General features: G+C 42.3%; 1 protein-coding gene across 1 annotated transcript in view; it reads right to left on the bottom strand.

Moving 5' to 3' along the window:
• HIVEP3 (HIVEP zinc finger 3) overlaps nt 1-26929 on the bottom strand; it is a 460018-nt gene that overhangs the window by 356687 nt on the left and 76402 nt on the right. The window contains exon 2 of the mRNA XM_055341678.1: nt 10202-10316. The gene's annotated coding sequence lies outside the window, so the exon portion shown is untranslated. The remainder of the gene's footprint in view (nt 1-10201; nt 10317-26929) is intronic.

Genomic DNA, 26929 nt, shown 5'->3' with positions numbered 1-26929 from the left:
ACCAACCATTGAAATAAATGTGTATAAATACATATATCCTGTCAGTAGACTCAGCATAGTCTTTCATGTTTAACAAGTATTAAGGCTTATTGTGGTATTGAAGAAAACTATGTAGACTTTTACTTATAAGCCCCGTGGACTAGATATGTAGGCAATTCTGCTGAAAACAACAAAGAAAACTGGATACTAAAGAAAAACATTCTGAATGACTACTGAGCTCGGGAGTTTATAAGATATATTCAAGTGAAAAGCAAGTAAAAGCTAGAACTCAGAATGGGAGCCAAGCCCTAAAGCCAGTTTGAGGATACCTGCCAAACAAAGTGACCTTGAGGTTCATCTTTTGTGGCCTGAGGAGACAGGCTGAGAATTTCCCATAAATGATACTCTCACATGGATTATAGAAGTCTAAAGTACGAAGTTTAAGAAATTAAAAGAAATATGCACCCAGGTGCATCTTTGTGAAAATACTGAACACCAAAGACAAAAAAAATGAACATCCAAAAGTAGTCAGAGAAAAAAGAAAGATTATTCTCATAGGAAACACAAGACTGATGGCAGATTTCAAAGATGATGGTGGAAAACAGTAGATGTTTGAATACTATTTTCATTGTATTGGAGAGAAAATAACTGTCAACCTAGAATTCTACCCTGAAAAGAGAGCTCTCAAAAACAAGGGAAAATTTATTGTATTTTCTAGCAAAGAACAACAGAGAGCTTGTCACCAGCAGACCCTCACATAAGAAAATTCTAAAGAATGTGTTTCAGACACCTCAGATAATATTAAACAAAGCAAAATAGGTAGAGCTCTATTAATATCAGTCAGAATAGACTTTAAGCCTAAAAGAATCACTAAAGATACAAATACCACCCCATTATAAAAGATCCAGTTCACCAGAAAGATAAAACAATTCTAAACTTGTAGGTACATATCAACAAAGACCCAAAATATATAAAACAAAAAACTGGCAGAACCATAAAAAGAAAGAAAAATCCACAATCACAGTGGGAGATTATAATGCACTTCCCTCAATGATCAAACAAAAATCAGTGATGACAGAAAAGATTTGAACAGTACAGTTAAGAAGCTTCACCCAATAGAGTTACACCGAACACTATATTTAACAATGACAGAATCCATTCAACACTGTGAAAACTGACCACATACTAACTCTCACACAATAAACCTCAACAAATGTAAATACAAAAGGTTGAGTAAAAAAAAATTTTTAAGATTTTATTTATTCATGAGAGACACACACAGAGAGAGAGAGAAGCAGAGACACAGGCAGAGGGAGAAGCAGGCTCCATGCACTGGGAGCCCGACGCGGGACTCGATCCCGGGACTCCAGGATCACGCCCTGGGCCAAAGGCAGGCGCTAAACCGCTGAGCCACCCAAGGATCCCTTGAGTAAAATTTATAAACAACATTTACCAACCATGATACAATTAAGTTAGAAATCAGTATCAAAAAGGTAATAACAAAGAAAAACAAAGAGAGATCTGGACATGAAGAAACACAGGTACACATAACTTATGAGTCAAAGAATAAATAACAGTGGAAATCTTAAAATACTTAGAACCAAATGACACAAAAATATTACATATCAAAAAATGTGCAATGAAGTTAAAATGGAAATACACAACCTGTAATGTTCATAATAGGAAAAAGGTCAAACATTCAACTTAAGAAGTTCAGAAAGAACAACAGGCCAGATCTAAATAAGTTAAAGAGAGAAGATAATAAAAATTAATGTAGAAATTAACAGACTAGAAAACAAAATAAATGACAGGTTCACAAAGTTAATAACTGGTTCTTTAAAAGATTGATAAGACAGACAAAATTCTGAAAAGGGTATTCAACAAAGGTTCATAGAAGGCACAACAGTATTATAAATGAAAAGGAGATATTATCGCCATAAATGCTACAGAGCTTAAAAGCATACAAAAGCATATCATAAATAACTTTATGGCAAAAATTTTGAAAACTCAGACAAATGGATAAATTCTTTTTTAAAAATCTAACTTACAAAGACAGTTCCAGAAAAAAAAAAATTAAACCTGAAAATAGGCCAATAACTCCTGAATAAACTGAATCAGAGGTTAATAATCTTGAGGGAAAAAAGAATCCCAGCCCCACATAACTCGTTTTGAGAAGAGATAAGGAGAAAACATTCTACAGCTCACACTTCACAAGTCTAGCAGAACTGGATACAAAAGCCTGACAAGGATAATATGAGAAATGAAAATCACAGTCCAATACACTCATGAAGGAACACACATGCACAACTCTTAAACAAAATAAAAGTAAAACAGGGATCCCTGGGTGGCGCAGCAGTTTAGCGCCTGCCTTTGGCCCAGGGTGCGATCCTGGAGACCCGGGATCGAATCCCACGTCGGGCTGCCGGTGCATGGAGCCTGCTTCTCCCTCTGCCTGTGTCTCTGCCTCTCTCTCTCTCTCTCTCTCTCTCTCTGACTATCATAAATAAATAAAAATTAAAAAAAGATTTAAAAAAATAAAAAATAAAAAAAATAAAAGTAAAACAAATCTAGCAACACATAACAAAATGAATCCATCATGACCAAATCAGGTTTATTCTAGGAAAACAAAATTAATTTTACATTAGAAAATAGTTGACCAGACATTAACAAATTAAAGGAAGAAAAAAATTACATAAATTCTCTCCAAAAATACAAGAAAAGTATTTTATAAATATCCATTTATGAATTTAAAAAAAAACTTTGCAAACTATTGAAGAATGGTAATTCCTTATCCTGATAAAGAATATCAAATCCATAGAGAAAATCATTCTCAAGGGAAAATAACTAAATATGAAAGGCAAAACTAAAACTTTTAAAAGGCAATACAACAGACTATGACTTTGCTGTAGGGAAAGCATCATTAAAAGGACACAAAAAGTTCGGTTTTAAAAGAAAGATAGATAAAATTTTATTATGTTAAAATTCAGAATTTCCGCCACTCTAAAAATACTAAAAAAGGATCCAGCAATATTCCACAAATTAGAACGTATTTTCAACACTAAGAAATAGTTTCCAGCATACATAAATAACCTCTACAAATAAATAAGAAAAACACAAACTATCCAATTTTTAAATAAATAGACAAGAGATCTGAAAAGGCACCTCTCTCTCTCTCTCTCTCTCTCTCTCTCTCTCACACACACACACACACACACACACAGAAGGTCAACAAGCATATGAAGAGATGCTGAAACTCTTTAGTAATCAAATGTATATAAATTAAAAGCAGGTATGATACTATTATACACCCACAAGACTGGCAAAAATTTCTGACAATATCCAACAATACATAAAGTACTAGCAAGGATACTGAGCAAAAGGAACAATTATACACTGCAGCTGGGTATAGAAACTGGCCAAACACAATGGAAATTAGCTTTTTTCTTCTTTTTTTTTACTGAGGTGAGATTCACATAACACAATGGAAATTGATTTTTTTTAAATTGATTTTGAACCAGTCTAGTAGCCCTGAAAATGTCCACAGTCTCTGACCTGTAATTCTACTCCTATATATGTTCCCTAAGAAAACCTACATACGTGTTCACCCGAGGGGACAGCGGTGGCTTGAACAAGAATATTCCCAGCAGCAATATTTAAAATAGCAAAAAAAAAAAACTGGAAATAACTTTAGTGTTTCTAGTAGAACATCACAGTTCAGCAAAGTGAAAAAATTTCAGCTACACTCAACAGCACGAACAAATCCAAGAATGAAACATTGAACAACTAGTCACCACAGTCAGACAGAAGGGATTCTCAGCATAGTGGGCCCAAGGCTCCCTTGCCATGCCAGGTGTGATCCCTTCGAAGGTGAAGGGACTTGAAGAGGGGTCAGGAGAGCACCCGGGGAGGGGGTGGGGGGTTGCAGAGGGATGGCCAGGTCATTGGCAACTTACCACCAACAGATTTGGAAATATCCCACTTGTTTGCCAACCAGTACAGCGTTCTGGCCTGCATGGGCTAACGGGAACATGAGAACAAGGAATACCAAGAGTACGATTCCATTTATATAAAGTTCACAGACATACACAGCTAGACGTGCTGTTTAGAGACGTGAAACAGAAGAGGGTAAGACAATAAAGAAAAGCGTGGGGGAAAAGAGAAATGTCCAGAAAATGGTGATCCCAAAAGTAAAGAGATGGGACAGGATGGATAGGGGTACCGTTCTTCACAGGTAAGAGTAACATTTCTTGTAAGAGGACTGGTAAGTAACTTTACACCATTATATACAGTTTGTAAGCGTTGTTTTGAATTTAGGCTATTTTATTAATGTTATTTAAAAAGAAGTTCATAAAAAAATAATAAAAATAAAAAGAAGTTCATAGAGAAACATTTAATAAGACACTCTTAAAACAAATTGCTGTTTCTAGTTGCTTGGCAAAGAAGATCTCCTCAGTTGTAATCGGCAGAGCTCTTAAACTCACTTAAAATTCTAGGAGCTTCCACCCAAATCACTCCAGAAACATCCTTGCAAGAACCTCTCAGGTAAGGTGCAGCAAGGCCCGGCCTCCAGAGTCCATTTGCTCTGACTCTTTTATTTAATGTAATCACAATCACAATGCTGGCTGTTTTTTAAATCTCCTGGAATCTTCTCAAATTTTGAAATCTTTTAAAATGAGGGCATGGAACAAACGACTAGGTCCTGTCTCTCTTGCCTAGATTTCGGTGGTGATGCTCTCATTTTTAAGTCCTTTACCATATGCTTCAGCTGTGTGATGCCCCAATTCTCTTCACAGAGATTTGCTGCCAGTCAGGGGAAGTCTCTAAGAGTGTATTAAGTATATATTGAGCACCAGGGAGTGCAGGGAGGTTGCACACGTGTGATTTTTTTTTTTTTTTTTTTTTAGCAACTCCAGCCATGCCTGGTGTTGGCAGCTTCAACTTTCACTTTTTCAGCTATTATTGAACAACCCCTGATGGCAATCTTCCTCCTCCCGAAGCACACGTGTTAACGATGCATCATAAAGCTACAGGGCAAGAGCAAGTCTCTTAGCTAGAGAGGGAGCCTCGTCAAAGCTCCCGGCCAGGGAAACAGAAACCCTCTGGAAGTGAGAGAAACTTTATTTCCTTGAGGGCACATTGAAAAGGCCCTCATCATCGGTGGGCTGTGAATAATCATGGGGACCACTCCTCTCCGGCCAGAAATCTGATTCAGAAGCAAATCGAGAGCCTATGCAAATACTTCTGCATTTGCAAATCTGGGGATTTGCCAACAGGTTGAGATCTATCCAAAGAAAACGTCAAGGGAAAAAAAAAAAAAGTCAAGGGTCTGCTGTATTGACTCTTGATGGAGAGGGTTTTCAGAATTCTTCCTCTATCAAAACTAAATCAGTTCCTTTTTATCAGGGCTCCTCTGATCTCAAGATAGCTTCAGCCTCTAATGCCAAGCCTGAAACTCCCATGAATGGCTGAACAGACTCACATTGGTGACAGAGGGTCAGCAGAGGGTGTCATGTATTTATGACACTACTTTTATTTTTCTTCGTGGCTATTATTTGCTTACCAGGCACGCACACATTCCTCACTTTTTTTAAAAGATGGCCCTGAACCCCAATCCAAGGACCCATGTGCGTTCAGAGAGTTTCCAAGATGCCTGAGACAAACTTCCCTGTGCTTCTACCCTGACTTCCCTCCCCAGATCTGAGGGGCGTTCTCAGTTCATCTCCACTGCATCTCTGTGCAGATATAAAGCCCCACTCTTGGCCTTTTTCTCACAAGAATGCCAGTCACACCTGATATTTTGTAACACTTAGTAATGAGGGCAAGTATCACCTCACTACTACCATGCATGGCTTTCATCAACAAGCTGGATCTATGGCCCAAGCACATATTCCCAAGTGTAACCCCTGAGTGGGGTTCTGTCACGCCCCCCCCTCACATTACTTCCTCTGCCTTCCAAGCCCCCTGATTTTGGAGAACACCCTTTTCTCTACCTTATTACATCAGTAACCCTTTGGCTTATACATATGGAACTTCTGGACAGTTCTGAACACTTCTGATCATATTCAATGGCCTGTTATTGACAGCTATTGTTGTCGTTTTTTTTTAGTGAGTTCAAAAATGTCTTCAAATGATCTACCGAAACGATGAATTTATGTGCATCTAGAAATTGAGCAAATACTCTTCTGCTACTTTAAATTAGTGTCTTCACATTTCTGATATATGCGTCAGATTCAAAAATACTCTTTAAGAAGTGTCAGCATTCAATTCACTGTCCTCTGCTTTTGTTTTCGCTATCTGCATTTGGTTTTGGAATAAATTGTTAACTAAGAACACCGGCACTGGGTCAGGCAAAGTGTAGCACTGCTGGGGTAACTCAGATACCCTTCCAGTTTCGAGCACGGTGTCGGAATTGCATAAACACCACAGTGCAGCATGAGAGTGTTGCCATGACAGCCTGGATTCATTTTTCTGATTAGCTTTTCAACAGCACACTAGTAGTGGGGAGTCCACATTGCCCACCCCGACGTTAGAGACACACGCCACTAGGGTTGTCCTCTCCTGCTTCGTCTTTTCTATCATGGGGTCTCTTCCAATTAATTCCAGCACTAAAGTCACCAAGCAGGAAGGCTCTTAAGTGTGTCTCCGGTCACAAGAAGACAGGCTGAGGTTCCTGTGTTTCCCTCTTAGTATCTTCTGTAGCATCAAATGTTAGAACATAAGCAGTACTAATACCAGCGTGATAGTTCTCTGCTAAATTTCAGCAAAAGGTCAGAAAATTCTTAATTAATTTCAACCGGAGTACTTTACAGTTATAATTTTGATCAGAAAGCCCCTGGTTGTCACGAAACTTCAAGGATTCTGTTATCCTTCACAAATGCACTTTTTCCTTTAAACATCATGCTAAAAAAAGAAAAAAAAAAATCCTTTGAGGGACACCTGGGTGGCTCAGCGATTGGGCGTCTGCCTGCAGCCCAGGGCGTGATCCCAGAGTGCCGGGATTGAGTCCCACATCAGGCTCCCTGCAAGGAGCCTGCTTCTCCCCCTGCCTGGGTCTCTGCCCCTCTCTGTGTGTGTGTGTCTCTCATGAATAAATAAATAAAATCTTTTTAAAAAAATCCTTTGGGGTTTACTGCAAAATCTCATGCCTTCTTACATTGGACACACAAAATGTCATTCAAACTGTTCTTGATGGGGGATCCCTGGGTGGCGCAGGGGTTTGGCGCCTGCCTTTGGCCCAGCGTGCGATCCTGGAGACCCGGGATTGAATCCCATGTCGGGCTCCCGGTGCATGGAGCCTGCCTGTGTCTCTGCCACTCTCTCTCTCTCTCTCTCTCTCTCTCTCTCTGTCTCTCTCTGTGACTATCATAAATAAATAATAATTTTTAAAAAAACTGTTCTTGATGCATAAAGGTCACCAATAAGCATCAGTTACTTGGCTACAAAACAGAGTTCTGAGGACCTATCAAAATACATAAAATTTCACTGTATTGCTTACATTAAGTACTTTTATTAGATGCCCTAAAACTCTATGCTTTTAATTCCCGTGCCTTTTAAATTTCATTTAATCTGTTTTCTTTTTCCCGTTTCTTACATTACTAGTACTTCTTACTGGCACTTACCAAAAAGAACTTTGATAACCCCTGTACAGTACTATGTCAATCTCTTCCAATCTGTTAGGGGTACTTGGCAAATTAAAACCAAGCCCCTTAGAGCTTTACATAAACGAAGACGCCTGAAAGAAAGTATGAAATGTTCTGCAGTGGTCGAAATACACGAACTGTAGCTCATGGACCTTAGGACATCTCTCTTGGTTTATACCACGAAGGTCCCAATGGGGTAAGTGAGATTGCGTAAATGTGAGCTTCAGATCCTTGGGGTGTTATCCTCATGCCGGCTAGCTACAGAGCCCATGTTCACGTCATTTTCTGCTCAAGACATTTCGGTGGGCTCGGTAAGGCTATGCTCATGATACCTACTTCACAGATGAAACACAACATCGGTCAACATGTGGCCAAGCCTGGCCTGAAACACCAGCTGCCTCTTCACCCAGCCAGTGTGCCCTGCCCTGCCTTCCCTGTGCGTCTGTAGCTTTGCAAACATGCTGTGATCCCACCAGAAATGGAACGAAGGACAGCATGTCAGGATCTCCCGGGTGGACAGTGTGGAGACAGAAAGAACCTGAGAGACATCAGGAACTCACAGAGCAGGAAGTGAGAGACAAGTTTAAGGCCATCCAGTTGTCACACAGCTTTCCCCACATCATCTCCCCGTCAAGCTGGGGCCTGGAACCTGCCAGGACTTCAGACTAAATGCATCTTCTACTTGCTGGTCCCTTTGACACACTCAACGCCTCAAAGGCCCACTTGGCAAGGACCCTGAAGGCAGCACACCCTTCTCCACTCCGAGGAGGGTGGCTGCCTCTGAAACACAATCGGCGGAGACAAGCCAACAACGGTGCCAGCTGAACACATCTTGCTCTGCTGCACTGTGTACACTTTAGTAGCTGGCTCTTAAAGGAGACCCACCAGGGTGCTGGGGGGAGAAGAAAACAATTTTAGCCTGAAGAGGCCAGACTTTCCCATCAAATTTAACAAGTCTACCCAGTGGCCCTGGACTGAGGTGCTAAGGGGTGTGATAAAGGAGCCCCATGTGACAATCCTGTGTCTTCTGGGTGCCTTCACCAAACAGAATGGGGAGGAAGAATGGAGAGTAAAGTGTCATATACACCTTCCTCTCCTGCCTGCAGATGCTGCTGCAGGACGGCTCCTCTCCTACTTCCCCCTCCCACCCCCCCAAAAAAAACCCCACAACATTTTAATGCAAGAATGCCCAAGGTCTCCGGCCTCTGCAAAAGTCATCACAGTTTTAAAGAGCAAATGCCAAACATCTCAGCTGGCCTCAGGTTTTCTCAGGCCCCACAGGGCAGCCTAACCCCAGAGCAAAACTGAAACCTTAGCAGGGCAGGAGCTCTTCCCCTCCGGGAGGCATGACAAACAGCTGGGACCTAAAGCAAGTGAGCCTGGGCGTCACCCTGTACTCGGGACCACCCCCCCCCTTCAGTTAGGATCCTAGGGGCTCCGCGGGAGTGGTTCACACCTTGTACAGGGTTCAACAGGGGTGGGAGGACCGAAGGGAAAATTCAGACAAGCAATGACTAGCGGAAAGGGCTGTGGGAGGGTCTTCAGATCAACAGCAACCCCAAGTCCATCCCAGAGAGTACACACGTGCTCTCTGCCCCTGTTTTTCACAGAAGTCGCTCCAATCCTTCCACGTCTCCCCACACTCTCCCTGCCCCCCTCCCCCAGCAGACACAGAGTTACATAAAAACATCTTAAACACGGGACCCAGCTCCCTGGTCCGGGGAGGACCCGGGGACCATGGGGCGCCGCTGGGGCGCACGGGCTGATCATTCGTGGGGGTTACATAATCACCCAGACGAGCGCTGGAGAAGGTTCCATGGAGACCGGCCCAGCGCACACCCCATTCTCCGCCACCCCAAGGCCCAGAGCGCGAGCCCGTTTTACCCCCACCGACGCGCGCGCACACGACGTGGCTCAGGCGGCGGCGGGGAGCGGGGAGCGGGGAGCGGGGAGCGGGGAGCGGGAGCCGGGGCGCACCTGGCTGCTGCTGCCAGAAACCCAAAGACCGCTGCACCCCGCCCCCAAAGTTCAAGGGCGGGCCGAGCCACGGAAGTTGCCGCACCGAGCGAGGGGGCCGGCTGCCAGGACGGCCAGGCCTCGCGGCCACCTGCGTCCCGTCCCGGCCCGGCCCCGCGCTGCCTACGGACCGGTGCCAGGTGGCTCCACCAGGGTCTCTAATGTGAAGAGACGGTAACGAGTGGGGCCCGGCGTGGAGAGCGAGTGCGGGCGGGGGCGGGGGACGGCTCCCCAGCGCGGCGGGAGTTGGGTCTCCGTGCGGTTCTGTCGCGGCGGAGGCAGCGCGCGGTGCCGCTTCAGGGACGCGCGGGGGGTGGGGGCCCGGGGGAGGGCGGGGGCCGCCCGCGGGCAGCAAGGGGCGTCCCGGGGCGCTCCAGGCGCTCGAGGCCCCCGCCCCCGGCCCCGCGGAGCAGCCGCTCAGCCCCCGGACGCGCTGCCCGAGAAAGGCAACGACAAGATGGAAACGCGGCGCGCCGCTCGCCGTGGCGGCCGCAGGCAAAAAAGCACAATCAATGAGCCCAGGCGCCAGGGATCCATCCGCCGCGCAGAAACCCCGAGTCCCCTACCTTCGGCCTCGGGATGCCGCGCTGGTCCCGCGTCCTCGGACCCACGGATCCAGCAGCCCCTTCCTCATGGAATATTCCGGCCAGTCGGGGCTTGGGGCGTTTCTTCCATGAACACCTGTTTCAAGTAAGGGGTAGAGACCTCATTGAGAGAACTGTGCTCACAAAACAACGCGTGCGTGCATCTGTCCACCCAGGCATGCACGCGTGTCTGCGCACACACACATGCACGCGGAGTGTTCACGGACATTGGAGCCCCAAACTAGGCGGCCGGATAATGGGGGAGTCGGCTGCTTGTGAGCATGCTCGCGCCGGGAACAGATCCACCCTCTGTTATTCCTCTGAATAAATATAAATCACGATCAGAAACCCAAACAGTAGCATCCCTCTTGGATCCCTGCTGCTGAAAGGCACGGAATAAATTCAGCCCGCAGACACAGAATCTAATCAGCAGCTGTTTGCTGAAGCCGGAGCCAGCCCCTGCCTCGCTCGCCTTTGCCACTGTGAGTCCAGACCTCCTTTGAAAGGGGTTTTAACCTTTTAAAGACACAGTGCACCGATTATCACTTCTGAATAGCTACTCCTCCGAGCGAGCGCAGGCAGCTTAGTCCCACGCCTACAGCCACAGGGCCGGCTGTGAAATCCTGACAGAGTGGTCGTGATTTCATTTATCTGTGGCTTTTTAACAACAACAACAACAACTATATATATATATATATATATATATATATATATATATATATATATATAGAGAGAGAGAGAGAGAGAGAGAGAGAGAGAGAGAATGCAAATGCAAGGTGTAAAGCTAGAGACACACATCTATTGCAGTGATGGGCTTCTCAGTGACTAATCAGCATGTTATGTAAACGCTATGATCCTTCACTTCTGAACACACATATTCACAGGGTCAGACAATGCAGGGAGACGACTGTCAGCACAGAGGGCGCCCCTCGCAAGCCCCAACTGCTGTCATAGGACCAGGAAGCCTGCCAAAGGGGCTGGAGGAAGTGTGGGCTTTGCCACCTTAACAGTTAACCCCAGGGTGCTCTTTCCAAATCTTGCCCCACGGCTTCAGGTGCCATGTCCTCAAACTAAAGAATCATGCTGGCACTATTTCAAGAGTATAATGTAATCTAGGACCAGATCTTATTCCAAGACATTTTCTTCCTCCAACCAGAGTCTAGGAATCAAAACTACCACCGGAACCTTTAGAGTCTCTAAGATTCAGACTTAGGCCCTTCTTCAAAATTGTGTTAACGACACTTTTTTTCTTTTTCTGGGCAAGGCTGAGCATCGAGGTAGCAAAATGCAGTGGGGGAGGGGGAGATAACCCCTAGCCCAAATTTTAAAAAAAAATTATTCATTAAGTATTTCAGCCACCCAGGTGGTATTTGTTCCAGTTTTGTTTTAGCTTTTAAAGAGGTAAAAAAATAAAAATAGAAATTAAAAAAAATAAAGAGGTTAGCACCGAAAAGGAACCAAAACTCCTAACCTCACTTATGCCTGAAAGGAAGGAAACTGCTCCTTATAGTTTCTTTTTCACCCTGGGAGCCCCAGAGCTCCAGAATGGCACTGGCTGCTTCTCTCTCTGGTTCCCACCCAGCAGCAGCAGCAGCAGCAGCCAGCAGCTTACCTGAAGAGCAACCCTGGTGTTCCTACAGCCACTCCCTGGGGCATGTCCCTCTAGCCCTAGTATCAGAGCCCATTCCTTCCTTTGGCAAACCACTAAAACCAATGAGCTGTCCCCTCCCACCTCATGGCAGGCACTGCCTATGCTGAGCTCTCCCAGCCACACACACACTCTCTTCTCTCCTCTCTTCCAGGGCTCCTTAGCAGAAAATTATCATATTTCATGTGTCATCGCTCTAGCTAGCTGGGCCCGTCACCGATTGGCTGGGCACTGGCAGCCGGAAATGTCACCAGCCACACAGGTTGCAACTGGCTCTCCCACGGCCACCAGCGACCTGAGCCCAGGAGGCAATGTGACAAGGCTCAGACCTACCACAGGGGGGCCGGCACTCCTCTCCCTGGCCTGGCCCGGTGCCCTCTCCCAGCTTCTCTATGTACCCAGCCCTGGGGGGAGGGGACTGCCAGGGGATGTGGATGGAATCTCCAGCAGTGCTGGGAGCCAGGGCTGCCTCCAGCTGCTGGGAGAGGGAGCTGCTCAAATTCCTGTTCTTCCCAGCATGTTGGGGAAGAAACTGAAGATTTCTCCACTCGGTTTTAAAGATTTGGAAAAAGTGTTCCCGACAAAAACAGTCTCTCACATTTAAAAAAAAAAAAATACAATGATCAGTAGGGCTGGGGTGAAGACAAGATTTTTTTTTTTTAAGATTTTATTTTTTTACCCTTGGGAGTTTATCTGCTGCCGTTCTTCATTCCACATCCAACATCACATGCACCAAGGTGTCATAATCATGATATCCCAAGGCTGTCAGGGAACCCAGGAGGTGGCTCAGTCCATCCTCTTCCCTTGCACAGAACAGCCCTGACCCTCCAGAAAACAACCAGAGAAGGAAGGAAGGAAGCATCTTCACTTGGCTTGGCAATGCCTCGTGATACCCCACAAGTTTTTAAGAGTTAAATGGTCTTCGCAGTGACCAACTCGCATCACCGTGGCTGTAATGTAAGCTTGGTCCCTCTTGTCCTGTCTTCAGCAGGTTTAATGTGTCTTGCCAATTGTCTCACCTTATTTTGTTCTCCTTGACCAAATTAAACCCTACCTCTCTGGACCTTTTTGTGAAAGTTGATTCTCAAACCTTTAATTATGCTGCTTTATTCTTTAGTCTTTAAAGAAAAGCCTCCTAGAGCTAGGCCGAAAGGTCATTTGGTCCAGAAACCAAATGATGCTCCCCTCTATTTCCACTCTGGGGCTTTTTGTCTCTGGGATAATAAATTGGACACATACATTTATTCCCACTCCTCTGGGAAAAAAATTATATAACCAATATATGAGTGGCAGTGCTGGGAGCCAGAGAAAGATGCCATCAATAAGGCCAGCATTTTGGAGAATATGAGGAAGATGTAAAGGAGATGGAATGTGGGTTAGCAAGAGCTGATTAGTGCTGAAAAAAGTCACGGTTCTGCATAGACCTCCTAAGAAGAAAGTGCACAGGTTTCCAGAAAAAAGTCCGGGAAAATCCCAAGCTCAGAGGATCAGAGAATCAACGAGGGTCATGGGCATTGGTTCAGAAGCAAATTACAGGACACTGGGAACTAAGCTGATTCTGTCCACACAGAACGGCAGTCAGTTCACAGCATCTTTGGAAAATGGGAAGTTTGTCCCTAATATGGGTAGAAGTCAAAGGCTGGATTGGGGCAAGACCCCAGCTCATTAGGGAATGAGGAGGAGGAGGAGGAGGTTATTTAAGTCATCCGATGAGAGACAAGATGTAACAGAGAGATCCCAAACATCCAAAGTTAGCCTGACAGGAGTTCCAGAAAGAGACAACATTGTTTATGAAGGAGAAAGCAATAATCAAAGAAGAAAAAGAAGAGGGATGTCTGGGTGGCTCAGTGGTTGGGCACCTGCCTTCAGCCCAGGTTGTGATCCCAGGATCCAGGATCAAGTCCCGCATCGGGCTCCCTGCAGTGAGCCTGCTTCTCCCTCTGCCTGTGTCTCTGCCTCTGTGTGTGTGTGTGTGTGTGTGTGTGTGTGTGTCTCATGAATAAATAAATAAATCTTTTTAAAAAAAGACTATTTCTTTGAGTTGAAGAAAGACTTTAGGCCTTAGAGCATATAAGTGTGAGTGCTATGCAGGGATATGCCTGAAAGAATACACAGTTCTAGGGCCCCTGGGTGGTTCAGTCGGTTGAGCATCTGCCTTCAGCTCGGGTCATGATCCTAGGGTTCTAGGATCGAGTCCCACATCGGGGTCCCTCAGAGAGGAGCCTGCTTCTCCCTCTCCTACCTGTTCATACTCTCTTGCTTGCTATCTCTGTCTGTCTCTCTCTCTCTCTGTGTCTCTCAAATAAATAAAAAAAATCTTTTTAAAAAATACACAATTCTAGATGTAGGCCAATACTCCAAGAACAAAGAGAAACAACTACAAGCTTCCTGATAAGGGATAAAAATCAGGCTGCTTAAAAGAAAAGAAAATCAGACTGATATCATATTTCTCATCTTCAATGTTCTGCTAGAAGACAGTGGCACGATTTTTCAGACTTCTAAGAGAGTATTATTGTAACTCAAGAATTCTCTCAGCTGCCAAACTACAATTTCTCTCATATGTGATGACAAAAGAAAGACATGTTCAAAGACACAAACTATATCACCCCAATACCCTTTACTACATTTTTAAAAAATTACTTGAAGGTCTATTCTGGCCAAGAAAAAAAAATAAGCCAGAATAATGGACTCAAGAAAGGAGAAGATATGTTATATAAGAAATGTAATGAGGAATAAAGTCAATAAAAGGTATGGTTACATATAAAAACAATTAATAATGCAGTTCTAAAGTTTAATTGCTAGAAGTTTTGAAATATGAGGCAGAAAGAGAGATATTTGGAATTAAACATTCATATGATCTCAACAACAACAACAAAAGGAAAATCTCAATAGAGATGAGTAAGTAAAATCACTAGAATAAAAAATAGGAGGAGAAGATCATTATGGGAGGCAATTAGAATTCCATCTCTCTTCCCTCTTCCCACAGCCATATTAAAATGATAATAAGGAAGTTTTTTCAAGTCGAAATACACAATAATACAGAAAACAGGAGAAGAGCCATTAGTCAAGAAAATTGAAAAAGAAGGGATCCTTGGGTGGCTCAGCGGTTTAGCGTGGCCTTCGGCCCAGGGCGTGGTCCTGGAGTCCCTGGATGGAGTCCCGCATCGGGCTCCCTGCATGGAGCCTGCTTATCCCTCTGCCTGTGTCTCTGCCCCTCTCTCTCTCTCTCTCTCTGTGTGTCTCCCACGAATAAATAAAATCTTAAAAAAAAAAAGAAAAGAAAATTGAAAAATAAGAATTGGGGTGGGGGGACTCATTTTACCAACTATAAATATACACTCTAATGATATAGTAAATAAAACAGTATATAGTGCAGATCTGGAAACCTACAAAATGGATTAATAGAAATGAATAAAGTCAAGTAACAGATTCAAGTGTAACATTTGCTGAAAACTGCATTTTAAATCAATAGGGCAAAGAACATATTACCCAATAAATGTCAGACTGTGCCTATTTAAAAAAAATATTACTTTTCAATCATACCTTATACAAAATATATTCTATCTTCACAAAAAAAAACACAAGAAAAAGTAGATGTTATGACTGATCAATAAATCATAGAGTGTTATAAAGTTGGGTTTTGTTTTCCTAATAGTGTTAAGAAAATAATGTAGCTATCCACTCTCTGCTTAACTACCATATGGTAGGGCCCCAAGGATATCTATACTTCTTCATCTCTGGAAAACCTGACTATTATCTTACATGGCAAAAAAAAGTGTGGTTAATTTAAGGATTTTGAGACAGGGAGATTATCCGGAATTATCAGGGAGGGCCCTAAGTGTAATCAAAGTATCCTTGTAAGAGGGAGGCAGAGGGCAGAGAGGAGGAGGCAATGTGAGCAGAGAGGCTAAGACTGGAGCGATGTGGCCACCAGCCAAGGAAACTGGGAAGCCACCATAAACCCAGAAGAGGCAAGGGACAGAGTCTTCTCCTAGAGGCTCTGGAAGGAGCATAGCCCTTCTGATCTCTTGAGTTTAGCCAGTGAAACTGATTTCAGATTTCTGGCCTCCAGAACACTAAGCAAATAAATACCTTGTGTTAAGCTACCAAGTTTGTGGTCATCTGGTACAGTGGCCATAAGAAACCAATACGGGCACCATGATGAGACAGAGTACTTCCTATGGGATCTATAGTGATTAGGGCCTGCAAGAACATTCACTCTGTGTCTGGTGCTGCTAAATTATATACATACCTAATTTCATTTAATTTGCATGGGAGAGTTGTAGTTACCATGACCCTAGCACTTAGTAGCACGCATGCCCGGGCAAGTTATCAAACCTTCTAATGCTGCTGTATATCACCTGGAAGGTCAAGGTAAGAATGACACCTACCTGATGTGATTGTTGAAAACAAAGTACAATCATCTAAGTAAAGTGCTCAGTACAGTGCCTGGTGATAGGATCTCCATAAATAGTCCTTTATGCTGGGCTACAGCCCGTCTCTAGTAATCCTCTCCCTGATTCTAGTTCTTCCCTTTGGATACACACTACCTAACATTCAAATCTCTGAAGACAATGCCATCAAGAATGTGAGCTTCTCCAAACTAAAAGTAACCAATTCCTTCAATAACCACTCCTGAAAATTCATCCAGAGTCCGCTTCCATCCTGATCACCAACCCTAAACATGTTCTGTACATCTTAGGGTTTGGTCCCAGACTCATCACCATCATTGTTTTGGAATAGGAGTTGGCAAACAATAGCCCTTCGTGCAGGCTTTTTGTTTATAATCTGTGAGCTAAGAATGGTTTTAACATGCTGAATGGATTATTAAAAAAAAAAAAAAAGCAGGGGCGCCTGAGTGGTTCAGTCAGTTGAGCATCTGCCTTTAAGTTCTGGTCATGATCCCAGGGTCCTGGGATCGCCCAGCAACGACAATAATGATAATGAGCGGAGAGCCTGCTTCTCCCTCTCCCTCTGTCCCTCCCCTCGCTTGTGCTCTCTCTCTTTCTCAAATAAATAAAATCTTAGAAAAAAAAAATAAAAAACAATTTGCAACCATACATGACCTGCAGCGTCTAAAATATTTACTATTTGGCTCTTTTTAGAAAAAGTTTGCCAACTCCAGTTCTAGAAGATACTATACTTCTATCAACACAATGTAACATTGCCCAAGGCTTTTTTTTTTGACAAACAGATTGCATTATTGTATCATATGATTTAATTATAAGACTCCAAATTGTTAGTATCCATTCTCCTCTCCTTACCTAGCAATAGTGTTTTAGCTAGGTCCATGGCTACTAGTTAAAGACTATGTTTCCTACCCTTGCCTTGTAGGAAGGTATGGCCAGGAGGCTAGGTTCTAGCCAGTGGGATATAAGCAGAGGTAAACTGTAAAATTTCCTACTCCTGCTCTTAAAGGGAAGGATCGTGCCCTCTCTTCTCTCTTGCCTTTCCCAGTGACTGGAAACTTGAACCTGATAGCCTTGTGTACAAAGGGTAGCAGAGCAACAAGAGAGAAGGAGCCTGGGTTTCTGGTCCTGTCATCATTCCACCCTATACTGCTTATTCTCAGTTTATCAGAGACAAATACACTTTTCATTTATTTATACCATTGTTATTTTAGGTCTATGATAGCAACTGAGTCTGTGCCCTAACCAATACAACTATCAATTTCATCTCCCAGGTATTTTTCACATTTGTGGCTGCCAACCACACATCTCTCCCATTCTGCACTCATGCAGTTCATTTTCTAGGCCCCATCACAAGACCTTACATTTAGCTCCATTATATTTCATAGCGTGAGAATCAGTCCATCATTTTACCCTGACATCTGGGACCCAATTCCATCATCCCAAGTACCTTCCATCCTTTCTCATCTCACATCACTCTTCAAAAGGCACTTTAGTTGTAGCACCCTAAAGCCAGTGCTCATCAACACCTGATCAAGATTAAGAATGTTGTAAGGAAAAGGAGAGTGACCTCAGTTCATGGGGAAAGAAATAACAGATTAAGCTAAATTCAAATGAAGGAGGAAAAGAAGAAGATGGAGATAAGCAGTTATGAAGCGCTTACTACATTCCAGGCACTCTGTTGGGAATTCCTCCATTATTATGTCATTTGTTAAATATCCCATTCACTCATTCATTCATTCATTTTGAAAGTTGTAATTTCGGGACGCCTGGGTGGCTCAGCGGTTAAGTACCTGCCTTTGGCCCAAGGCGTGATCCCTCAGTCCCGGGATCGAGTCCCACATCAGGCTCCCTGCATGGAGCCTGCTTCTCCCTCTGCCCGTGTCTCTGTCTCTCTCTGTGTCTCTATGAATGAATAAATAAAACCTTTAAAAAAAAAAAGAAAGTTGTAATTTTAATTTTCTGAAGTGGTAACTACAAACACCTCCTGCTGGGGCAGAAAACCACAGCTCATTCAAATCCCTCTTAGCCTGAGTCCATGTGCACACCCACCCTCCTTTGGCTACCAGCATTCCTTGCCAGGTTCACAGCCAAAGATGAAAATACTCCAAGCACTTGTCTAAGAATTGTCCAATGTAGAACACTAGACAGTATTTCCATAAACCTCTACTACACTGGGTCATCTTGAGACAGAAAAGAAGTTCATGTTGGCCCTCTGTAGAACTGCACAGCAGGACGGAGCAGGTGGCTTCTGAGTGGTGTCAGACCATCTGGGTTCAGATGAACCAGCTCAACTGACTGAACCACTCAGGCGCCCCGTGGACCTTGAGTCAATTGTCTAATCCTTTCTTGCTTAATTTCCTTATTTGAAAATTAGGGTTATATTAGCCTTACCACAACCATCTAAGCTAGATTTCCCACCTAGCTTGCAGATGATGAATGTGAGGCTTTTGTTCTTTGTCTGAGGGCAGACACAGTGACCATCAGATGAGGATTCAACCCTAGGTTCATTTGATTCCCACCTCATGCTCTTTCCTCTTCCAAAAATAAAGAAGGAAGATATGATGATGAAGGCAGAAAATAAGTTACCGTATCATGCCAAAAATGGTGATCTGCCCACCAGAGAGGTAAGGTCAGATGACTCTTCATGTGAAGCCTAAGATGACAGTGAAATGAAGTTAATGGTGGTTTTCTTTCAAATTCCTTAGAGAAGATGTCACTGGTTAGAGTGGAACAATACCCCAGGATGGCTCAAGTCCTTCTTTCCACATGCTTCAGCTTGTCTGGAGGCCTTGGTGGGGTGGTTTCCAATGCCAGAAAAAAACCAGCCAAGGCCAAGATGTATCCCCCTTCTTGCTTTTGCTTACCTAAAAGTAAATAATTTGGTATCTAAAGTCACACACACACACGTACACACAAGCACACACACTCACAATAAAACCTTGGAGGACTTAAACCTTAATATGTGAGGAAGTCCATGGCAGGGACCCATGGCAGATGTTAAGTATCACCAGGAAATACACAGATTCTCCAGCAGGAGTGTTTTTATGACTGGAAATTTTTTTTAAAGTATATTAAGATAAATTAAGAAAATATGTGAGCTAAAGTTCCTGGCAGCCTGAGGATCCTGTTTGTGACTGTATATCAAGATTCCTGTAGACTTTTGGAAAAATATAGGTTCTCCCAAGTTTCTACAGGGGGGTCTTGGTAAATGTACATCTTTAAAGTTCCATAGGTAATTCCAAAAATCCTAGTGAAGAATTACTGCTGGCTTCTGCTATAGAAATCTATGGTCTTGGGACTCCTAGGTGGCTCAGTGGTTGAGCATCTGCCTTTGGCTCAGGTCATGATCCTGGGGTCCTGGGATTGAGTCCCACATCAGGCTCCCCACAGGGAGCCTGCTTCTCCCTCTGCCTGTGTCTCTGCCTCTCTCTGTGTGTCTCTCATGAATAAATAATTAAAATATTTAAAAAAAAGAAAGAAAGAAAGAAAGAAAGCTATGGTCTTATCAAATTTTGCCAAGTCCAGATACCAATAGAATAAATGTGATATAGAGACATTCTAACAGATGAAGGAGTCTAAAAATCACATCCATAGACTCAGTCTATTAACAGTATTACATAAATACCATTGGCTAAAGTCAGGATAAGAAATGGAGTTGGAAGGTATAGGGACAAGGGCTTTCTGATATGCCAGAAAGTTGGAGGCAGAGACTGCTCAGATAACCAGCTCCTGAAGTCTGATTCTACATTTTCTCCCAGATGATGATATGGCCTTGCCAGATTGAGTTTGAATTCAAGAACCAGGAGAACCCAATGATGATAAGAATTCTCTTCTAAGGAAGCATTAAACCATGTGATTGGAGAAGTTCCTCCTGTGTTGGAAGCTTCTGGAGCAAAAGGAGTATGATGTAGCACAAAACAAGCTTCTCAGACCTTGTAAAATCTTACATTGGGTAGCCAGTGACATGGCGGTCATGTGTCCTAAATGGAGACTCTGGGTGCCTACCAGTTCCTGTACGGACCAGCCACATGAATCCCACTCCATATGACCACCTGGCTTCTGGGCAGTTTGCAGATCCATGCTAAATAAACTCCATGTGTGTTTGATGTTTGGGAAGGGGGAAGTTTCCCTTCTGGCAACTCACAGCCCACCCAAAAATGCTGCAAGGATAAACATGGGGAAGTCATAATAAAAAGCAGATTTAAGGCCACAAATCCAGAGAGGAATCTTAAAAAATGATAGGAGCAGGATCAGAAATCTCAGTCAGACTGGAAAAGGGCTCTGACTAGTAAAGATCATGAATAAACACCACAAATTATATGTAATTTATTACATTCACCTGGGATCAAAAACTCACATGCCTTTGGGGACCATACAAATAACATAAGAGTATGAAACCGCATGGTATATGCAGAAGAGAGCTATAGCGATCATGCTTCCTTGCAAATCTAATAAACAAACAAACAAACAAACAAAAGCTGTGTTGGCTAGAAACAGTTTAAATCAGAAGATGAACTGCCAATTTGTACCCCCTGGCCCCAGTGATTAATCCATAAGAGTAGAGGAAAAAAACTTTCATCCTTTCTTAGATAAAGATAATTAACTTTAAAAAAGTATTTTAAAGTCATCATCACCTCCAAGACCTAGTTGAGACAGGATAAAAAGCCAAAGTAAGATCTAGAAAGAGTTAAGGAATGCCTCTAAAAAGAGGATGTCTTCAGATAAATTGGTCAGATGGTCCCATCAGTAATTCTCAGGCTGGAGTTCCAAGAGCACAGTGAATCACAGGGGGCCGAGGTAGTGTGCAGGATGCTCTTCTAAACAAGTCTCATTTACAGTCTAAGGGTGTCCATACTACTCCCTGATAGTACAAAAGAGCTTTTATTTCTTTCCTTGGAGCTATTTTATCAAAAGTTCTCCCAATTTTTTGTTTTCTTTTTATTTTTAAATAATTTTAGACTAATAAAAGGGTTGTAAAGATTACACAAAGAACTCCCACATATCTTTCACCCAGCTTTCCCTGAGGGTAATTAATATCTCATATAACCATAGTACAATTATCAAAACCAGGAAACTGACATTGGTACAATGCTATTAACTATAAATTTTCCTCTAATTTTGTCAGTTTTTCCACTAATGTTCTTTTTCCGTTCTAGGTTTCAATCCAGGATTGCACATTGCATTGAGTTGTCTTTTCTCTTGGGTCTCCTCTGATCTGTGGCTATTCCTCAGTCTTTCCTTGTTTTTTATGCCCTTGACACTTTAACAGAGCATTGGTCAGGTATTTTGTAGACTGTCCCTTAATTTGGGTTTGACTGATATTCCCTCGTGATTAGAATGGAATTATAGTTTTCGGCAACAATACCACAGAAATGATGTGCCTTCATACATCCAATCAGGGCGGGGGTCATAAGGTCAGTATGTGTGGTGATATGAACCTTGATCCCTTGGTTAAGGTAATGTCTTCGAGATTTCTCCACTATAAAGCTACTATTTTTCCCTTTGCAGTTGACAAAAATTGGAGGAGAATACTTTGAATCCATGCAAATGTCTGTTTCTCTTCAGACTTTCACTCACTAATTTTAGGATTCATTATGTGAACTGTCAGCAATTATGGCTGTGGTATTCCAATGGTGACTTTCTATTTCCCTTATTCTCTACATTTGTTAACTGGAATTCTTCTATGAGAAGAATTATCCTTTCTCCCTATTAAATAACCAGATTATTCTACTTTGGTTTTTACCAGTATGAACTCATGGATATTTATTTTGTTTTTTGAGTTATAGCCTAATATATTGGGTTGTTGTTGTTGCTATTGTTGTTTGGCTAAAATTGCTCCAGCTTTGACCATTGAGACCTCTTTCACCAGAGCTCCTGTATTTCACATAATCCTGTTGTTTTAGTTGTTGTTTTGTTGTTGTTGTTGATTAGCACTTCCTTATTTGTGGCACCACAGATGCTCCAGGATCATCTTGTATTTCCCCTTCTCAGTCTCAAAGTCTCTGGTTCCTGTAATTGGCTTTTTGAAACTGAGATCTGGGCACTGAATGTACTCATTACTACTAGGGTGCAGTTTCTAGGCAATCCCAGTGGTTGGTCCGTCTGGCTGGAGGTTTATTAATTTCATTGATCTTTTCAAAGAACCAGCTTTTGGTTTGATACTTCCTTTTTTTTAAATTTTTTTAAAGATTTTATTTATTTGTTCATAGAGACAGAGAGAGGCAGAGACACAGGCAGAGGGAGAAGCAGGCATCATACAGAGAGCCCGACATGGGACTCGATCCAGGGTCTCCAGGATCAGGCCCTGGGCTGCAGGCGGTGCTAAACCGCTGCACCACTGGGGCTGCCCCTGGTTTGATACTTCCGAATTGCTTTTCTGTTTCTAATTCATTGACTTTTGCTCTTATTTTAATTATTTCCTTCCTTCTGTTTTTTTAGTTTTAATTTACTCTTCTTTCTCTAGTTATTTTTAAGGTTGATGCTTCTATTAGTGGCTGGAGACCTTTCTTCTTTTCTTTTTTTTAAGATTTTATTTATTTATTCATGAGAGACACAGAGAGAGGCAGAGACACAGGCAGAGAGAGAAGTAGGCTTCCTGCAGGGAGCCTGATGCAGGACTCGATCCCAGTACCCTGGGATCACAACCTGAGCCAAAGGCAGACACTTAACCTTCAATTTTCCCCCTGAGCACTGCTTTGGCTGCATCTCACAAATTTGACATGTTGCTTCCTTTTCATTCAGTTAAAAATATTTTCAAATTCTTTCTCTTTGACATATAGGTTATTTAGATGTATGTTGTATATTTTCCATATATTTGGGAGTTTTCTGGGTATATTTCTGTACTGATTTCTGGTTTAATCCCATTGTGGTTCATAAACATACTCTGTATAATTTGTATTCTTTTAAAGTTAGGATTTGTTTTATGGCAAAAATATAGCATCTTGTGGTGAATGTTTCACATGCACTACAGAAGGATATGTTGTAAAGAGGAGTATTCTATAAATATAAATTAGGTGAAGTTGGTTGACATCATTGTTCAGGTCATTATATTCTTAACATTCTTCCTACTTAACACTTATAGAGAAAAAAACATTGATGTTTTCAACTCTAATTATGAAGTTGTCTATTTCACTTTTTAATACTAACAGTTTTTGCATTATGTATTTCAGAACGTGGTTGTTAAGTACACACCTACTTGGGATTGTTACTTCTTGGAGAATTGAGCTTTTTATAATTATTTAATCACTCTTTATCCCTGAGAAAGCCTTTGCTCTAAAGTCTATTTTGTCTGATATTAATATAAAGACTCCAGTTTTATTTTGATTAGTGTTTGCATAGGTATCTTTTTCTATCCTCTTACTTTTAACCCATCTATCTTTATATCTGAAGTGGGTTTTGTATAGTTTGGTCTCGCTTTTTTTTAATCCAATCTGACAATCTCTATCTTTTAATTGGTGTGGTTAGACCATTCACATTTAATGTGGTTATTGAGATGACTGAATTAAAATCTACTATCTTGCTAGCTGTTTTCATATTTGTTCCATCTTTTCTTTCTTTTTTTTTTAATTTTTATTTATTTATGATAGTCACACACAGAGAGAGAGAGGCAGAGACACAGGCAGAGGGAGAAGCAGGCTCCATGCACCGGGAGCCCGACGTGGGACTCGATCCCGGGTCTCCAGGATCGCGCCCTGGGCCAAAGGCAGGCGCCAAACCGCTGCGCCACCCAGGGATCCCTCATCTTTTCTTTCTTTTTTAAATTTAATTTGTTGTTGTTGTTAACCTGGTTTGGGAATGGAGAGAAGGAAGCTCTGTTGTTCTGATTAAGCCTCAGTCTTAGACAAGCACTGCATCACTGAGTCCTGGAGGTGTAGTCTTCTCAGTAATTTTACCCCACCTCTGGGTTACTTCTGAATCTAGTACATGTACCTTCATTTCCCTAGGACTTAAGAGTTTTTTCCTGTTCCCTTTCTCTAGGTATAGTAGGATTTCACCAGTATCCTAAGGATGATAGTGCTCATCCTTACACACATACTACACAAATTAAGGCTTTTATTCATAGGGAAAAAAGGGTCCTAGTGGAATTTCTTACCCCTCCCACAGCAACTTCTGTTCTTCTTCAGCAATGTACCACAAGGGAGACTTTCTGCAGTCTCTCCCAACCATTTCTGTGAGCTCATGGTGGGTTCATGGAGAAATGCCTGCCAGAAGGAATGGATTTTATTTGTGGACCCTAGTTTCACCCTCTTTTGCTAGTGTGCACTCAGCCAGACTCCACCTATTCATCAATCACCCTGGCTGAATTTTTACAGGTGTCTAGCTGCCTCCTGCCCAGGTAAGTAAGTGCTTATGTCTCATTTCTCCCTGCAGATCCTGTCTCTTCCTATATTCTGACACTGCTAGTTTCCCAAGAACCTCAGTACTCCAGTGGGCTCAAGAAAAGTTGTGAATTTGCTGTTTGTCAAGACTTCTTTCACTGTAAGTTCAGGAGTAATTCTCTTTCAAGCTCTCTACATCTGTGAGTAGAAACCAGAACCCTACTTCTTTTAATGTGGCACTTATGCATCTTTTGCAATAGCAATCAGGAGAAGATATGGCAGGTGGTCAGAATAATCATTGCCTTCTTGGAAATTTCTCTAAGGGCCTTAGCAATGACAGATGTCCCAGAAACACCTCTATCTGTTGTTTTTTGAGAAATATAAGATATGGGGGAAAGTCCCAAAGGAGTTTAAGTAAAATATAAATGATGTACACCAATTTGTCATAAAGTAGAAGGTGGAACCTATATGAACTATCAGTCAGCTATAATCCAGGACAATTGTCTGCCTGAAAGTACCTACCAGTCTGCAATTGCCTGGCAAAGGATATGATGCTACACAGCAAACATTATGGCTAGCTAAGAATAAATTAACTCTAGAGAATTTCTAGCCCATTTAAGTCAATTTCAGAATTTTCATACATGTCACTATTTAGTGAGAAATACAACAGGTGACTGACTACTCAAAATTAGGCCAATGAGAAAAATGTCATACTTATGTTTTACTATTTATGATGTTTTTTCCAAAGGTAAGTCTTGCCATTAACCAGTAACTACTTCATTTATCATCATCATCATCATCATCATCAATAATGAAAATGGAACAATACCATTTAGTGATGGCTTACTACAAGCCAGAGACAATACAAATATTTTCTCATTTTTTTTTTTTATTCATGATAGGCACACACAGTGAGAGAGAGAGGCAGAGACATAGGCAGAGGGAGAGGGAGAAGCAGGCTCCATGCACCGGGAGCCTGATGTGGGATTCGATCCCAGGTCTCCAGGATTGCGCCCTGGGCCAAAGGCAGGCGCTAAACCACTGCGCCACCCAGGGATCCCTATTTTCTCATTTCATCAGATAAAAACTCAGTGAGAAAACTGGGACTCAGAGGGATTACAAAACTTGTCCAATATACAGAGCTAGTATGTGGTACAACCAGAATTAAACCCCAGGTTAGACTACTAAGATCTTACTTTTAACTGCTGACCTTGAATGCCCCAGAATAATGTTAATTAAGATTTGTGTTGCCCATTGAGTATTTCCTTCTGTCATTTACAATGCTGGAAGAGGTCCACCCTTGCATAAGAACACAAAAGCATCAGAAATGCCTTATTGGCTAACACCAGTTGTCTGACCAGAAAGACATTTGGTTTCAGAATGGTAACAAGAGACCATTTGTTGAGAGAGCATGACAACTGACCTTTATGAGGTTGGTTTGAAAAAAGGGTATAACTGCCCTCCATATTTTCTGAATTTCTCCCTCTCTCTCTGTATACATATATGTGTACATACCAAATATTCTTTTCTTCCTTAAAACACTACATTATGATGCTGTCATCCAGTAATTTATTTGTAGTCTGCCTGAAATTACATATGTAATTTGTACATATATATCACAATTCTTAAGAATAGGGAACTCAAATTCAAATACAAATAAACGATAAAATTTTTTCAACTTAAAATTAATTTAAAAATAAAAATAAATAATAAAGAACTCTGTAACGTATCTACTATCTCTGATAAAGAGACTCATAACATGACCTTCTAAGCTTATCTTAAATATATGGTGTTTAGTCACTACTAAATCTACAGGTGGGAGAGACAAGCTACACTCAAGCATAGTTCACCTTACCTAAACAACTGTGTAAAATAAGATAGCAAAAGCAGGGCACCCCGGGTGGCTCAGCGGTTTAGCGCCTGCCTTCGGCCCAAGGTGTGATCCTGGAGTCCTGGGATCGAGTCCCACATTCAGGCTTCCTGGATGGAGCCTGTTTCTCCCTCTGCCTGTGTCTCTGCCTCTTTCTCTGTGTCTCTCCTGAATAAATAAATAAAATATCAAAAGAAAAAAAAAAAGAACGGATAGCTTTAAAAAAAAAAAAAAAGACAGCAAAAACAATAAGAAGCAATGGCAATGCCAGCAAGTAAAGATTGCCACAAAGAGCAAAGGGCAGTAGTCATCTGGAGAAATTCAGTTCAAGGGTGAATGTAAAGCACCCTTGAAATCACCCCCAAGATGGAGTACCACCCCAGGTGACCCTGCCAGGATCTCAAATTTTAACCCAAAGCAGTAACTAGCGCTTCCCTACCTTTTCCAAGTCAAGATATACAT

This window comes from Nyctereutes procyonoides, unplaced genomic scaffold, assembly GCF_905146905.1.
Source record: "Nyctereutes procyonoides isolate TBG_1078 unplaced genomic scaffold, NYPRO_anot_genome, whole genome shotgun sequence".
Taxonomy (NCBI): Eukaryota; Metazoa; Chordata; class Mammalia; order Carnivora; family Canidae; genus Nyctereutes; species Nyctereutes procyonoides.
This window is presented reverse-complemented; position numbering and strand designations above follow the sequence as displayed.